At 39.1% G+C, this 16713-nt stretch overlaps 1 protein-coding gene and 1 pseudogene across 2 annotated transcripts in view; one reads left to right on the top strand and one right to left on the bottom strand.

The window, feature by feature from the left end:
• SBF2 (SET binding factor 2) overlaps window positions 1-16713 on the top strand; it is a 485581-nt gene that overhangs the window by 38539 nt on the left and 430329 nt on the right. The gene's annotated exons all lie outside the window — the stretch shown is intronic.
• LOC116865198 lies at window positions 5941-8180 on the bottom strand (annotated as a pseudogene).

Raw genomic sequence — 16713 nt, 5'->3', positions numbered from 1 at the left:
AGGCTTAACCCACTGAGCCACCCAGGCGCCCCGAGGCTTTAGGTAACTTTTCTAGAGTTTTGCATCTTATAGTGAGGAACCTGGGATTCAATCCCAAGCCTTTTTTTTTTAAGATTTTATTTATTTATTTGACAGAAATCACAAGTAGGCAGAGCAGCAGGCAGAGAGAGAGGAGGAAGCAGGTTCCCTGCTGAGCTGAGAGCCTGATGTGGGGCTCGATCCCACACCACAGAACCCTGGGATCATGACCTGAGCCGAAGGCAGATGCTTAACGACTGAGCCACCCAGTTGCCCCTGTATTCTTTTAACACCTGAGCTGTGTAGCTTCATTTTAGTGAAATGAATTAGATTTCCCTTTTTTTTTTTTTTTTTTTTAGATTTTCCTTTTTTGAAATTAAATGAGTTTGGTCCCAAGGAAAAGAGGGACGTTATTATAAGAGGTACAGAAAAGATAGAGAAATCCAAGGACTTGGTTCATAGGAGCTAGCACTAGCTCCCAAATGCAGGTGCATAGCCTATCTGTTGCTTATCTCTGCAGGTCTTCTCTGTTCAACTCCCCCCACCCCCTTTTTTTCCCCCCGAAGATTTTATTTATTTGACAGAGAGAGAGAGAGCACAAGAGTGATAGGCAGAGGGAAAGAGAGAAGCAGGCTCTCCACTGAGCAGGGAGCCCTATGCGGAACTCGATCCCAGGAGCCTGGGATCATGACCTGCCCTGAAGGCAGTTACTTGACCGACTGGAGCCCCGTAGGTGCCTCCAATTCCCCTTTTTTTCCTGTTTGCCGATTCCTTTGTTCTCTAGGGTTTCCTGTTTCATTGTGACTTCCACTAGCTGTTCTACTGCCCCTGTATGGCTCTGCTGGCCCCTCTGCTCTCTTCCATTTCTTGGGATAAATCATCTTGCCTTTTCTCACCTTTTTGAAGTAGACCACATTAGTGAATTGGGTTGCCCTTTGAGTACTTTTTGAACAGTGGGAAAGCGACTTTATCCAAAACATGGCCATTGGCCCTCAGTGTGGCCATGACATTTTCACCAGAAGTGGGGTATGAGTCAGCAGGTGTCATAAGACTTACTGATTGGCTAGTTTAGGTGAGTTATCAAAAAAAAAAAAAAAAAAAGTCATGTGAATTTTTTACCAGACAAATATTTTCTAAGGTGTATTCCACAAAATAGTTCTAGGCAATGGCCTGTGAAGAGTAGTAACTTTGGTGAAATATGTATGGAAAATTCTGTCTAATGTGTTTACTTCTTGGAGATTTATAGTGTGGTTGTGAGAATCCCTGCAATATGAAAGTTTGATGAGCTCTTTTTAGAATAACATTTCCCACACTTATTTGGTCACAGAACTCCTAATATATGATAGATAATATCTCACTGAGCAGTGTTTTGGGAAGTATTGCCTTAGAGTAAGGTAGGAATTTTCTTTCTTTTTTTTGGTTAGTGTTACAGAATGCTATTGGTAATTCTATTTAGTGGTCATTGACAGAAGACCAATGATTGTTGAAAATATGGGCTTTGGCCTACATAGATAGGATTTTAATTTCAGCATTACTATTTATCATATGTGATTTTACTTAAGAACTTAATCTTAGGACACCTGGGTGATATATATGTAGGCCAGTGGATTAGTTGGTTAAGTATCTGACTGGCTCAAGTTATGATCTCAGGGTCTTGAGATCACCGCCCCACGTCTGGCTCCACGTTCACTGGGGAGTCTCCTTCTCCCTTTCTTTCTGCCCCTTCCCCTGCTCATGCTCTCTCTGTCTCTCAAATAAATAAATACAATCTTAAAAAAAAAACAACAATCTTTTTCTCAGTTTGCTAATCTGTGATATTTCCTTTTGGGTGCTTAGTCCAGTATCTGACATAGTAACTACTTAGTAAGTTGCAACCTGTAAAACTACCTATGTTTCTATTAGAAGATGTTTGGGTGTACCAGTTAGGGCAATCATTTTTCTATAATAGGAAATTATCTTATACCTGAATAATTTTATCTAGCATAATTCATGTGTTAGACTTAATATTAGTACAAATATGGAATTAATGTGGGTTCAAAGGAGAATCTCAATTCAGAGAAAAGGTATCAATGGGAATTATTATTTTGATTATTATCAAAATAATATATATTATATTGTTATACATATAATATACATATTATACATATATTATATATGTATATAATATACATTTTATAATATATATACACACATATATACATATGTGTATGTATATACAAACATATGTATGTATATATTTACATACACACATATACATATAATACATATAATATACATATTATACACATATGTATAATATATTAAATATATATTAAATTAATTTGATTATTATCAAAGAGGCTGTTAACTCTTCTGCACTCAGGAGTAGAAAATACTGGGGTGGCAGAAGGTGGGTGTCGTTACCATTTGAGATCTGCTGTGTAGGAGTGTGTGTGTAGGGGGTGACAATATGATGAGAGACCATGCCTTGGAGAGGGTGGCTAGATTTTTTTCTTTTTAAAGATTTTATTTATTTATTTGACAGACAGAGATCACAAGCAGGCAGAGAGGCAGGCAGAGAGAGAGGAGGAAGCAGGCTTCTGGCTGAGCAGAGAGCCCGATGCGGGGCTCGATCCCAGCACCCTGGAATCATGACCTGAGCTGAAGGCAGAGGCTTTAATCCACTGAGCCACCCAGGCGCCCCGAGGGTGGCTAGATTTTTAAGTCTGAATTTACCTAAAGAGGTTTTGCTTTATAAATCAAATGTATATCAATACACATAATGCTCCAAATGTGAGGGAAAGCTGCAGCCCTTTTCCGAAAACAACAAGAACAACAAAAAAGGGCTTGCATCAGTTGTTACATTTTGTATCATAAGTCCTTTCTACTTTGCCGCAATTAATCAGACCACGGATTGGCATCAGTGATATATATGTAGGCCATTAGCTTATAAATGAGCCTGACCTAAGAACTGTACAGTAGTTCTGTCTTACAGAATGGTGAATTCCCTCAATGTAATCCTTTCCCTTAGGGAATTTGAATATGAACCAGAGAAAACAGCAGAAGCTCAGGACAATAGAAACCATGTATTAGAAAGAGTAGTCCTAGTAGAGAATAAAACATAGCCACTGTATAGTAGAGGCAGAATCAGGAAACATATTATGACAATGTTTAGAGTTCTTCCTGGATACCAGTGGTTTCTTTTCTTTCTTTCTTTTCTTTTCTTTTTTTTTTTTTTTTTTAAGATTTTATTTATTTGAGAGGGAGCAAGCAAAGAGCACAAGCAGAGGGAGTAGCAGAGGGAGTGGGAGAATCAGGCTCCCTGCTTAGCAGGGAGCCTGACCCAGGACCCTGAGATCATGACCCAAGCAGAAGGTAGACACTTAACTGACTGAGCCACCCAGGCATCCCTGGATACCAGTTTTATTTTATTCTGATTAGTGTTCCAGTTTTCAGTGAGGCCTAATTGTGGAGTCTTTTGAGCTTCTATACTACCCCACATATTCTTGCACTAAACTATGGTTGTGAAGTAATTTAAATGAATCTGCATATAGTTCCAGCAATTGGAAAGAGCCCAAGTGGCTTAATACTACCACCTACATCCTTTAAGTAAAGCTTAATAATTCACTTAGTTGATGTAAATGGGATTAATTGATCAGCTGGGTGGGAAGAACAGGGACTTTGCTTGTGGCATTATTCACCAGAGAATTTAATAGAGGTTGTGCATCCCTTTTTTGACATAGTTGCCCCAGTATTAGAGTGAAGAGACCCAGGTTTATGGCTCTGTTACCTATTAGCTATGTATGATCTTAGATAATTATCTTAATTTCATGGGCCAGAGTTTTCTTTCTGTAATTTGAATTAGTCAAACTGGTTCTCTCCCCACCCCAGGAAAAGCAGCTTTTTTTTTTTTTTTTAAGATTTTATTTATTTATTTGACAGAGACACAGCAAGAGAGGGAACACAGCAGGGGAGTGGGAGAGGAGAAACAGGCTTCCCACTGAGCAAGGAGCCTGATTCGGGGCTCTATCCCAGGAGCCTGGGATCATGACCTGAGCGGAAGGCAAATGTTTAACTACTGAGCCACCCAGGTGCCCAGAAAAGCAGCTTTTTATCAAAATTGGTCATTGTTCACAGCATTTAGAAATGGTTACAGATAGCAATAAAATTGAAAAATGAGAGGAAATAATATCAATCTAACTAAACATTAAAATATTGATGCAGCTTAACTAGGAAAGTAATATTATTCAGCATTATTCTCTTTTGTTTATGAAAAAGGAGTGTTGGGATAATATATTTTCATAGATGTGACATTAACTTGTCTGCTTTTGCTACAGTGTGTTTGTTTTTTCTCTTTTATTTATATTTCAAATATTTATAACCATTTCCTCTAAAGAATTTGACAAACAAGTAGATTTGTATTTTTATGCAGTGCTTTTCTAGACTTTTCATCCAGAGTCAACCTGATGAGGGGGCAAAAGACCAAATGTACTTTTTTGGTAGTTGTTGGAGAATCTTGATCTATGAATTATCTTAAAAGTATTGATAAACTAAATTATACTATGATTCACTATTAGTAATATTTTAGGTCAGTAGTGACTCTTACCTCTTGTGAGAAAAGTGCTCTTTAGCAAAAACAATTGTAGACTGCCCCCAAAGTAATCACTGTGCTCTTAATATTGATAGATTAATTTTTTTTAAGATTTTTTTTTAAAATTTTTATTCATTTGACAGAGAGAGAGAGAGATCACAAGTAGGCAGAGAGGCAGGCAGAGAGAGGGGGAAGCAGGCTCACTGGTGAGCAGAGAGCCTGATGCGGGGCTCGATCCCAGGACCCTGAGATCATGACCTGAGCTGAAGGCAGAGGCTTAACCCACTGAGCCACCCAGGCGCCCTGATAGATTAATATTTAAGTATTGGTAGATTCTGTGATTTAGAGATTCGTTATAACTTTTTGTTTCTCAATAGAATCAGGAACACAGTCAGAAACAAAAAGAAGCTTTTTTTTTTTAAGTTTTTTTTTAAGTTTTTTTTTTAAGTTTTTTTTAAAGTTTTTTTTTGTTTTTTTTTTAAAGATTTTATTTATTGATTTGACAGAGAGAGAGAGAGAGAGAGCAAACACAAGCAGGGGGAGTGGGAGAGGGAAAGCAGGCTTCCTGCCGAGCAGGGAGCCTGATGTGGGGCTCCATCCCAGGATCCTGGGATCATGACCTGAGTTGAAGGCAGATGCTTAATGACTGAGCCACTGAGGTGCCCCCAAACAGAAGCTTTAAAAAAAGAAAAAAAATTTTTTTTGACAATTTACCTTCTTTATTCCTTTGTGTATAATTACTTTGTAGAATCAGAAAATATCTGTTGCAGAGGTGTGTCTAATCTAGTCTATATGGCAGGTCTCCATTCCTAAATGTAAAGGTGTAGTCTGGATTCCTGTTAAAAAGTGAGAAATTGGGACACCTGCGTGGTTCAGTTGGTTAAGTGGCTCCCTTGGGCTCAGGTCACGATCCCAAGGTCCTGGGATCAAGTCCCACATTGGGCTCCCATCTCAGCGGGGATCCTGCTTCTACCTCTGCCTGCTGCTCCCTCTGCTTGTGCTTGCTGGCTCTTTCTCTCTCTGATAAATAAATAAAATCTTTAAAAAAAGTGAGAAATTTGGGGTGCCTGGGTGGCTCGGTAAGTTAAGCATCTGCTTCCAGCTCAGGTCATGATCCTGGCATGCTGGAATGGAGTTCCCTGCTCAGCGAGGAGCCTACTTCTCCCTTTGTCTGCCACTCCCCCTGCTTGTGCACGCGCTCTCTCTCTCTCTCTCTGTGTCAAATAAATAATTAAAATCTTAAAAAAAAAAAAAAAGGAAGAAAGCAACGGGAAGTTCTTAGGCATGGCAAGGATATGAGGAATCACTGACTTACCCCAAGACGAAATGGAATTGAGACCTGTTTGGAATCATCAACTGTGGTCTGACATAGATGTCTCTTAACATCATGTCACTTTAATTCATTTCAGTTTCAAAGGTTTCTGCCAAGGAAATTCTGGAATCTGGAGTTTTCCTTGAGGTTTCCAGTAGTGCAAAGCCCATTTCCTCTGCAATCTGTTTTCCTACTTCAAATTTTCTGAAATCCTATGGAGGTGAAGTAACTTTTTTTTTGTGTTTTCAGTGGTGCACATCAAATTCATAACATTTTAATTTGTCTTTAATGTCTGCTCCAGTGTAAGCTTCAGAATCACCAGTGTACATTTCAGTGTAATAACCAAGCACTGCAACAGAAAATATTGTTTAAAACTAAGGGCTTTGTGGATATAACAGCATTTTCAAATTTGCCTGTCAGACTGTGGATATACCCTATGGCAGAGTAGGTGGATGAGTTCTGAAGAATTAACACCAGTGCCTGATGGTGATAATCCAGTGCCTTGGCATACTTTTTAAACTTCGTGTGGACATGTCCCAAGTTGTTCAACAAAGGTTTCCATCTGTCATCTGTTACCTTGTTCCCAGTTGCTTTAATTTTTTTCCAGAGTATCAAGAAACCTTTGTTCTGTTTTCCATTCTCCATTCTGAAATGCAAGCATACCAACCTTGTGCATAACAAAAGGATGTTCTAGTGCAATGCTTAGTTTGTGCAAAACTTAGCACTTGGCCAAAGAATCTTTCAGCCAATTTTGAGTTATTGGTCAATCCCATATTATAATCCAGTGTAGAGCATTGGCAAATGACCCTTTCATCACCTCCCCTCCTATGAAGTAAGCAACCATGGCCTGGTCATGCTCACTCTCAGCTGCACACAAGTGCCTGTATGCTACCCACACTGGCCTGTACATCTTCTCAACTGTTGTTATTTCACTGAGATACCTTCTGGCAAGTTCATATTTATGACCAAGCATGAGATAATAGCATCCCACTGCAAAACAAGACACAGGATTGCACACCAATTAATGAGAAAGACAAAAGTTCATTTGCTTTATTCAGTTCTACAAGTGTCCCTTGTATGTTCAGGTAAATAGTTTGCATGGAAAGAATCTTTCACCATTACTACAGAAGTAAGCTTGTAGCACTATTCATTCATTCATTCATTCATTCATTCATTCATTCCTCCATCCATTGAGCATGCTGACTGTGTAGTGGGTGCGGGAGGGGGAGAGGGAGAGGGAGAGATACAATCTTAAACAGGTTCCTTGCCATGGGGGAGCCCTGAGTGGGGCTCCATCTCACAACACTGAGATCATGACCTAAATGGAAATCAAGTCAGATCTTTAACCACTGAGCCACCCAGGTGTCCAGTTTGTAGCACATTAAAAAAAATTTTTTTTAAAGATTTTATTTGTTTATTTGACAGAGATTACAAGCAGGCAGAGAGGCAGGCGGGGGGCGGGGTGGGGGGTGGGGAGGGGAAGCAGTCTCCCCGCCAAGCAGAGAGCCCGATGTGGGGCTCAATCCCAGGACCCTTCGACCCGAAGCTGAAGGCAGAGGCTTTAACCCACTGAGCCACGCAGGTGCCCCGTAGCACATTTAAAAATCACAATTATAATAATGTGTTTTAGTTAAAGACACTATCACATCCACATTCTCTTGCAAACCATCTACATAATCAGGGAGTACAGTTTCACTAGGATTATTATACTTCTAAAACTTGTTCTCAAATAGGAAGCATAGCAATTCTTGTTCTTCAGTTCAGAGCATGTTAAGAGGTAGTGACTCAGGCAGTTCATTTTTTCCTTAGGCTGTCAACATGTAGTGTGACAGTAGAAGAGCAAATGCTTCAAAACAGTAGGCATGGAGTTTCAAAATGTCTTTGTAAGTATGGGTTGCTAGGGCAGGGTTATCCAGGGCATCTGAGATTTTCCCTGTTAGAGACAAATGGAACTTTTTCGAGGACCATGGCATTTTCCAGTCATTGGAGGGGTCTTTACAGCCACTTTTATCAGGTATTTCTCAGATAACCTTTAGTTGATTGGCTTCTCCTTATCAAGAATATCAAGAGCCTGCCGATACGGTTTGTCTGGTTTTGTGACCGAGGTGTCTGAGCTGCTCTGTGATACTGCGCTGTCAGATAAAGACATAGACAACCAATGTATGTCTTGGAGTTCCTTGTGAGGGAGTGAAGCCTCTTTTCTGCATAGAATAGAGCACTTTGATACTGTTGCTGGTCCACCTACTGGCCAGTACACTTCCGCAGCCATTACAGATTCATGGTGCGCAGCCGTGGCGTCCAGCTAAGCACATTCCAACTTGCCTTCCTTTCTGCTGCCCACCAGGCCTGCCCTGAGCTTGTGTTGCCTAAAAAAAAAATATTCTAAGCAGTTAAAAATCACTGCCTTAAAGACTGGGCACTACTGTACTGATAGGGCTTACTTTTGATTTTATACAGTTCTTACCTCTATCTGTTGCACACCCCCCCCCCCAAAAAAGGAAAAAAGACACGTTTTTAGAAACAGAAGTTGTGGCTCTGTTTCTACTTACTTTTCCCATGATTCTTTAAACATTTTAAAAAATCAAGTTATATATTCATATAGCTTAAAATTGAATAGTTCTCCGAAGCATATTAAAAAAACCCAGTATTGTTCTCCACTACTCTGTCATCACCCCCTTTTGATTTTCTCATCCCCAGAGGCAACTCTGGAAACTTTTAAAGCTGATTCTTTTGATATTTACTGCTCGTAGTGGAGGCTGCTGGCTGTCCCCCTTCCTTAGAAATGGAACCTTTGGTTTTTAGCTGGGTACATTGCTACCTGGAATGTAGACATGCTGCAGTCTTCTTGTAGCTAGTTGTGGTGGTATGACTAAGTACTGAACAGTTACTCACCTGTGAGTTCTGGGAGGTGTTTTTAAGAGTAAGGAGCAGAGCCTTCATTAACCTTCTTTCCTGCTGGTTAAAAGGTGGATGTTAGGGATACCTGGGTGGCTCGTCAGTTAAAACACCTGCCTTCAGCTCAGGTCATGATCCCGGGGTCCTGGAATTGAGTCCTCTGTCCAGCTCCTTGCTTAGGGGGAGCCTGCTTCACCTTCTGCCTGCCACAGCCCCTGGTTGTGCTTTCTGTCTCTCTCTGAGACAAATAAATGAATAAAATATTTTTTTAAAAAAATGGTGGATGTTTGGGGGCGCCTGGGTGGCTCGGTGGGTTGGGCCTCTGCCTTCGGCTCAGGTTGTGGTCTCAGGGTCCTGGGATCAAGCCCCGCATTGGGCTCTCTGCTCAGCAGGGAGCCTGCTTCCCCCTCTCTCTGCCTGCCTCTCTGTCTACTTGTGATCTCTCTCTCTGGCAAATAAATAAATGAAATAAAAAAAATGGTGGATGTTATAGTTGGAATTGAGCTGCCATCTTGGACTGGGAAGTACAAACTATTATGTTAAAGATTTAGAATGAAAGGATAATCATGGATTCTCCATACCAGTCCTAAAATTACTTCATTTATGTGGAAGAGAAAAAAAAATTCCATTTTAAGCTCTTGAGGTTTCTGGTCTCCTGCAGCCCAACTTAACCCTAACAAATATGCCTCCATGTCTGTAAAGAAATCCTACTACTATTTTTTTTTCAAAGATTTTATTTATTTATTTGACAGAGAGAAAGATCACAAGTAGGCAGAGGCAGGCAGAGAGAGAGAGAGGAAGAAGCAGGCTCCCTACTGAGCAGAGAGCCCAATGCGGGGCTCGATCCCAGGACCCTGAGACCATGACCTGAGCCGAAAGCAGAGGCTTTAACCCACTGAGCCACCCAGACGCCCCTACTACTATTTTTTTGATTAAAATATTTGACTATATTTCTTGATTTCTTGTCATGAAAATGGGGATTGACTTTAACCTAACCTATTACATTTGCCTGCTCAGACACACTTCCCACTCACCTGGCATCTTCCTGTTATCTTGTTACATTGTAGTTTTGGTGAAGTCAGTATTCAGTGCTTTCATTTTGACTGTGTAAATGAACTTAATAATAATCTTTTGTTGTTTGTTTGCTTAGTTTTCTATTATCATTAATTCAAACTCAACTAGTTCTGCCAGTTATCTAAAATCTCTCCACTAGCTTTATCTTCTTGAAGATCTCTCTCCTTGGGCCTTTTGAGATGCTTTAATCTGTATTGATTGCTTTGTATGATGCACCACTGATGTCCTGGAATTTATCTTCCCCCATCATTTTGAGGATTGCCTTTTTTTCTCTTCTTTGTGTTAGATCTCTTTATTCTTGGATCTCACTTCTTTTTTTTCCCTTAATTTTGTTAAAGTATCTCTTCTAATGGCATCTTGAGTAAGGGAGGGTACAAAGGAATATTACTGAGGCCTTGCATGACTGAAATGTTTTTATTCTTGATTGATAATTTGGATTAACTATAAATAATTTTTCCTCAGAAGTTTGAAGTTATTGATCCATTTTTTTTTTTTTTTTTAAATTTCAAGATTGCAGAGGATCTAGTGCTACTGGGATTCCCAGTCTTTTATGTGGTGTTGTTTTCCCTCCCACAGAACTTTTGGGATCTTACATGTGTTCCTGTTTTTGAAACTTTGTGGCTTTTAGTGGGTCTTTTTGTATTCATTATTCTAGACCTACGGTAGGCTCTTCCAAACTGGTAGCTTGTGATTGTAAGTCCTTCCATTCCCACCGTTCCTCTTCTTTTTCTGGAAGCCTTGTTTTAATCTCTTTGGTTTTTGTTTTTTAAGATTTTATTTATTTGCTTGACAGAGAGGACAAGCAAGATAGAGAATATGAGCAGGGGGAGGGCAGAGGGAGGGCAGAGGGAGACAGAGAAGCAGACTCCCGGCTAAGTAGGAAGCCCCATGCAGGGCTTGATCCCAGAACACCCCCCACCGGCATCATGACTTGATCCAAAGGCAGATGCTTTACCAATTGAGCCATCCAGGTGTCCCTGTTGTGGGTTTTTTTTTTTTTTTTTCCCTGTTCTTATTCTTTTCACTGTTCTGTTAGTTTCTTCTCTTTTTCTTCCATTTCCTATTCATTTCTACTGTCATTAAAACTATTTCAACAGCTCTTTTGTCTCTTAATGTTCCTTTTCATAGCATTTGGTTCTTTTTTTTTTATGGTTGCAGTATTTTCTCTTATGTCTAAAGATATTACTGATGTTAAAAAAATGCTTTTGTCCTTGAATAAGTCTTTTTTTTCTAGCTTCTCCCCCCACTTTCGTTTTAATCTTTCATGTTAGAAGCTTTCTTTAGCTTTCTCCTAATATTGTAGTTAATTGTGAGGTTTTGGACTGTTGGGTTCACCATTGGTTAAAAATGGGTGATCATGCTGGGATTGGGTTTGATAACTTCCCTTGTTTTTTATATTTTTACCTTTGGCTTGTCAGAGTTACCGGAGAAAGATTTTTTTTTTTTTTTTAAGATTTTACTTATTTGACAGAGAGAGACACAGAGAGAGAGGGAACACAAGCAGGGAGTATGGGAGAGGGAGAAGCAGGCTTCCCACCGAGCAGGGAGCCTGACCTGGGCCTTGATCCCAGGACCCCGGGATCACGACTGGAGCTGAAGGAAGATGCCCAACGACCGAGCCACCCAGGAGCCGCCAGAGAAAGATCTTTTTATTTCCTGCTGGGAGATACAGATTTAGTTGCCAGAATTTGGGGAGTGGGGTAGAGGAAGATTTGAGTTTGTAGAATTAACTATGTAAACTTTTACATAACTCCCTCTCTTTTCAGTTTTGATATTTCTGCTCTCAAATGCTAAGTATTCCCATAGAAATAGTTAGGAGACTATACTCTCTTTTCCTGATAGTAAATCTCAACTCTTCTGGTGGGTTGGAGCAAGTACAGTCACTTATGTACATAGAGAGGGGAGAGTATCTGGGGATCTAAATGCTTCTTAACTAGGCGTTTAAACAGTTCTCACCTTTCGTTTCTAGAAGTATCTGGTACTGCCAACTGCAGAACTCGTTGAGAGTTCTGAAGTGTATGTAAATCAGGTAGCTTCCTGTCATCCCTCGTAATAGCTTAGGATTTATTGTTCTGAGGTGAGCTGATTCAGCTAAATTTATCCAGCGGCCTTTCAACTTTGTGATTGCATTGCCAATCATTGTTTCTTTGCTAGCAACTCTCCTTTATTTTAAAACTTTTGAAACAGAAAGAAATTCTAGTAATTTTGTTAGTAATTTTGCTTATTGACCATAACACCCAGTCGGGTTTCTGCAAAATCATTTTAAAATTTCAGAATTTCCTGGATATTACTTATTTTGCAAGGTTTGTTTGCTTCGTTAAAATGAGATGTCAGGGGCACCTGGGTGGCTGAGTCGGTTAAGCATCTGCCTTTGGCTTAGGTCATGATCTCAGGGTCCTGGGATCCAGTCTTGTGTGGGGCTCTCTGCTAAGCAGGGAGTCTGTTTCTTCCTCTCCCTCTGCTTGCTGCTTCCCCTGCTTGTGCTCTCTCTTTCTGTCAAATAAATAAATAAAATCTTAAAAAATAAATAAAATGAGATATCAACTCTTAAAAAGGTGTTTTTTTTTTTCTTTGTTTAGAGTGTGAGCTGCGATGGGGAGAGGGACAGAGGGAGAAGGAGGGAGAGAATCCCAAGCAAGCCCCGTGGCCAGCTCAGAGCCTGACTTGGGACTTGATCTCATGATCTGAAATCATGACTTGAGCTGAAATCAGTAGTCAGATGCCCACCTGACTAAGCCACCCAGGCGTCCCTTAAAAAGGTGTTTTTAAAATTAAGATATCTTTCTTGCAATAAGAAAACAACTGAAGAATGTGTACATGTGTCTACTTTGCTTTATTGGCTAGGGCCATTATAGTCATAACAAAATGATGCTATGAATCTTTTCTCTGTAAGTTCTCAGCTCTACCTATTGGTTAAGATAGGTAGGTATTAAGCCAGAATAGGAAGGGGTTCTGGTAAAAATAAAAAATTTAGTAATAATTATAAGGAAATGTGAGCCATTTTTTCCTTTCATCTGGCAAATATTTATTGATATTATTTACTGGCCTGTTATGTGCCAGTAATGCACAAAATGAACATGGCCCCTGCTCTTAAGTATGGAGTTTATAGTCAGTTTGAGAGACATTAAAAAAAAAACTTTCAGGGGTAAAAAAAAAAAAAAAAAAAAGCTTTCAGGGTTACCAGGGGTGACTCAGTAGGTACAGCATTCAATTCTTGATTTTTGTCTCAGGTCGTGATCTCAGGGTCGTGAGATCAAGCCCAGTGTTGGGCATGGATCCTGCTTAACTCTCTTTCTCCCTCTTCATCTGCAAGCTCTTCCCCCTCCTCGACTCCCTCTTTTTCTTTAAAAAAAAAAAAAAAGGCCTTGAGTTATGGTTGCCTACAATGTCAAACTATGTTAATATTTACAAATACTACAAAACATTGTACATCTCGTGTGCGCTGGGTTGCTCAGTCGTTAAGTGTCTGCCTTCCATTCGGGTCATGATCCCAGAGTCCTGAGTTGGAGTCCCGCATCGGGCCCCCTGCTGGTCGGGAAGCCTGCTTCCTCCTCTCCTACTCCCCCTGCTTGTGTTCTCTCTCTCACTGTGTCTCTCTCTGTTAAATAAACAAATAAAATCTGTTGAGTTATGGACATTGGGGATGGTATGTGCTATGGTGAGTGCTGTGAAGTGTGTAAACCTGGCAATTCACAGACATATACCCCTGGAGCTAAAATACATTATATGTTAATCAAAAATTAAATAAATAAATAAATAAATAAAATCTTTTTTTTTTTTTTTAAGATTTTATTTATTTATTTGACAGACAGAGATCACAAGTAGGCAGAGAAGCAGGCAGAGAGAGAGGAGGAAGCAGGCCCCCCGCAGAGCAGAGCCCCCAATGCGGGGCTCGATCCCAGGACCCTGGGATAACGACCTGAGCCGAAGGCAGAGGCTTTAACCCACTGAGCCACCCAGGTGCCCCTAAATAAATAAAATCTTAAAAAAATAAACCCCAAACAAAAAAAATGTGCATCTCAAATTTTAATGTGGATATGAACTTACTGGAGATTTGTTACAAATGTAGATTGTGATTTAGTAAGTGAGAGGTGAGACCTGATATTCTCCATTTCTTTCTTTAAAAAAAATTATCTTTTTTAGGTATAATTTACATATGATAAAATTCACATATTTTAGGTATATAAGTCAACTTTCAACATGTATGTATGTATCTATATCTATCCAATTGTTATAACCACTGTAAAAACAGCATTTTTAACAAGTTCCAGGTAATGCTAATGCTTCTTGGTTCGAGGACCACACTTCTGAATGTCAAGGATATAATTATCAATTCAGACTTTAATCACTCAAACTGAGGTAGCTTAAAGTTAAGAGGACTTTTGGGTTTAAAAGTGGTCATGACTATATATATACATTTTTAAATTGTTTTGAATGGAAAAGGAAGGCTCATGAATTAAAAAGATACCAAAGTTGAGATGAAAATTGTCCTATTCTTGCCTCCTAGCTACACAGTTTTCCTTGAAGAGCCATTTCTTACATATCGGTTCCTTAGATATTCTGTCCAGAGAAAAGTAATTATGTATTTAAATTCTCCACTTACTTTCTCCCTATTTATACACATGGTTGCAGTTCTAAAGACCTTTTGCTTTGATGCTTTTTTATTTTTTAAAATCAGATTTTATCTTTTATTTTGTAACTTTAAAAAAAACAAATTCATAGATCATATATGTACTATTTAAGTTTTAACACACAAATACACTCTTGTAAATCTCAAGACTTTTGATGCTTAACTTGGGCTTCTGGCATGCTTGTTTTGATGTTTCTCTCTCTGTGATCACACTAGGATTTGATAATGCATTAAAGGAAAAAAAACAAAGCATCAGTGAACCATTGTTTTATTGCATATAGGACTCATAGGTACTTTTGAGATATCATCAACTACTTCAAAAGAAACAGACTTTACTTTTTAGAGCAGTTTGAGTTTCATAGCAAAATTGAAGGGAAAGTACAGAGTTCCCATGTACCCTTTACTCTCGCATGCACAGTCTTCCCTATTATCAACATCTTGTACAAGAGCAGGATATCTGTTATAGCTGATGAACCTAAATTAACACATAATCATCCAAAGTCAAAACAAAATACAGAAAGTTTCACTACCGTAAAAATCCTCTGCATTCTGCCTGTTCATCTCTCCCTCTTTCTTAACCTCTGGCAACCACTATTCTTTTTTATTGTCTCCATAGTTCTGCTTTTTCCATAATGTTATATAATTGATATTATGGTATATGTAGTATGTAGCCTTCTCAGATTGGTGTCTTTCACTTAGTAATATGTATTTAAGGGCCCTGTATGTCTCTCCATGGCTTGATAGCTCATTTCTTTTTAGCTGTGAATAATATTTCATTGTCTTTATGTGCCATAGTTTATTAATCCATTTATCTACTGAAGGACATCTTAGTGGCTTCCAAATTTTGGCAGTTATGAATCAAGCTACTCTAAACATCTGTATGCAGGTTTTTGTGTGGACATATATTTTCAACTCTTTTGAGTAAGTACCAAGGAGCATAGTTACTGGATTGTATAGGAAGAGTGTGTTTAGCTTTGTGAGAAACTGTCAAAGTGTTTTTCAAAGTGGCTGTACCATTTTGCATTCCCACCATCAACGAGTGAGAGTTCTTGTTGCTTCATATTCTTGTCAGTATTTGATGTCAGTGTTTGGATTTTGGCCATTCTAATAGATGTGTCGTGGTATTTCATTGTTTTAATTTGCAGTGCCCTAATAAAATAACATGCTGAACATTTTTTTATATGCTTATTTGCCCTTTCTGCATATCATCCTTGGTGAAGTGTCTCTTCAGATTTTTTGCTCATTTAAAAATTATTGGGTTGTCCATTTTCTCAGTTTTGAGTTTTAAGAATTCTTTGTATATTTTGGGTGAATCCTTTATCAGTCCTTTATCAGATATGTTGCTTAAAGGTATTTTTTTCCCCCAGTCTATGGCTTGTCTTCTCATTCTCTTGAATTTGGCTCACTTCTTTGAAGGGGATTCTGAAAAGATTGGAAGTTAAAAGTTCTGATATAGAGGATATTTTATAATCTTAACAGTTTAAGATAGGTCTCCAGATAAAAAAAATGTCACAAGTACTATTTACACATTCAGAGTCACTTAAGATTTTTATTAGTTTTATGAAATAGCTATCAGTTACATTAACCTGTGTATTATTCAGATTAGAAAAACACTTCATATGCCCTCCATTGTCTCCTTCTTTTTACCCCAAAAGATTTTATTTATTTACTTACTTATTTATTTAAAGTAGGCTTTATACCCAGTGTAGAGCCCAGTGTGGGGGCCGAACTCACAACCCTGAGGTCAAGATCTGAGTTGAGATCAGGAGTTGGACTTTTAACTGACCGAGCCACCAACGTACCACTCAAGGATTTCATTTTATTTATTTTTTTATTTATAAGATTTTATTTATTTGAGAGAGAGTGAAAGCGAGAGAGATCACAGAGGGAGATGGAGAGGGAGAAGCGGACTCCTGGCTGAGCAGAGAGCCCAATGCAGAGCCTGAAGTGAGGCTTGTTCCCAGGACACTGGCACCATGACCTGATCCGAAGGCAGATACTTAACCAACTTGGCCACCCAGGCATCCCTCAAGGATTTTATTTTTAAGTAATCTACACTCATTGCAGGGCTTGAACTTCCAACCATGAGATGAAGAGTTGCATGCTCTACCAACTGAGCCAGCCAGGTGTCCCCTGGCTACTTAATAAAATTCCTTCATTATCTTGTTGCAACCCATTTCCAATTTTTATTCTTACTGTTTTCATTTATAGAGA

This window comes from Lontra canadensis, unplaced genomic scaffold, assembly GCF_010015895.1.
Source record: "Lontra canadensis isolate GAN:19392208 unplaced genomic scaffold, GSC_riverotter_1.0 scaffold7, whole genome shotgun sequence".
Lineage (NCBI taxonomy): Eukaryota > Metazoa > Chordata > Mammalia > Carnivora > Mustelidae > Lontra > Lontra canadensis.
This window is presented reverse-complemented; position numbering and strand designations above follow the sequence as displayed.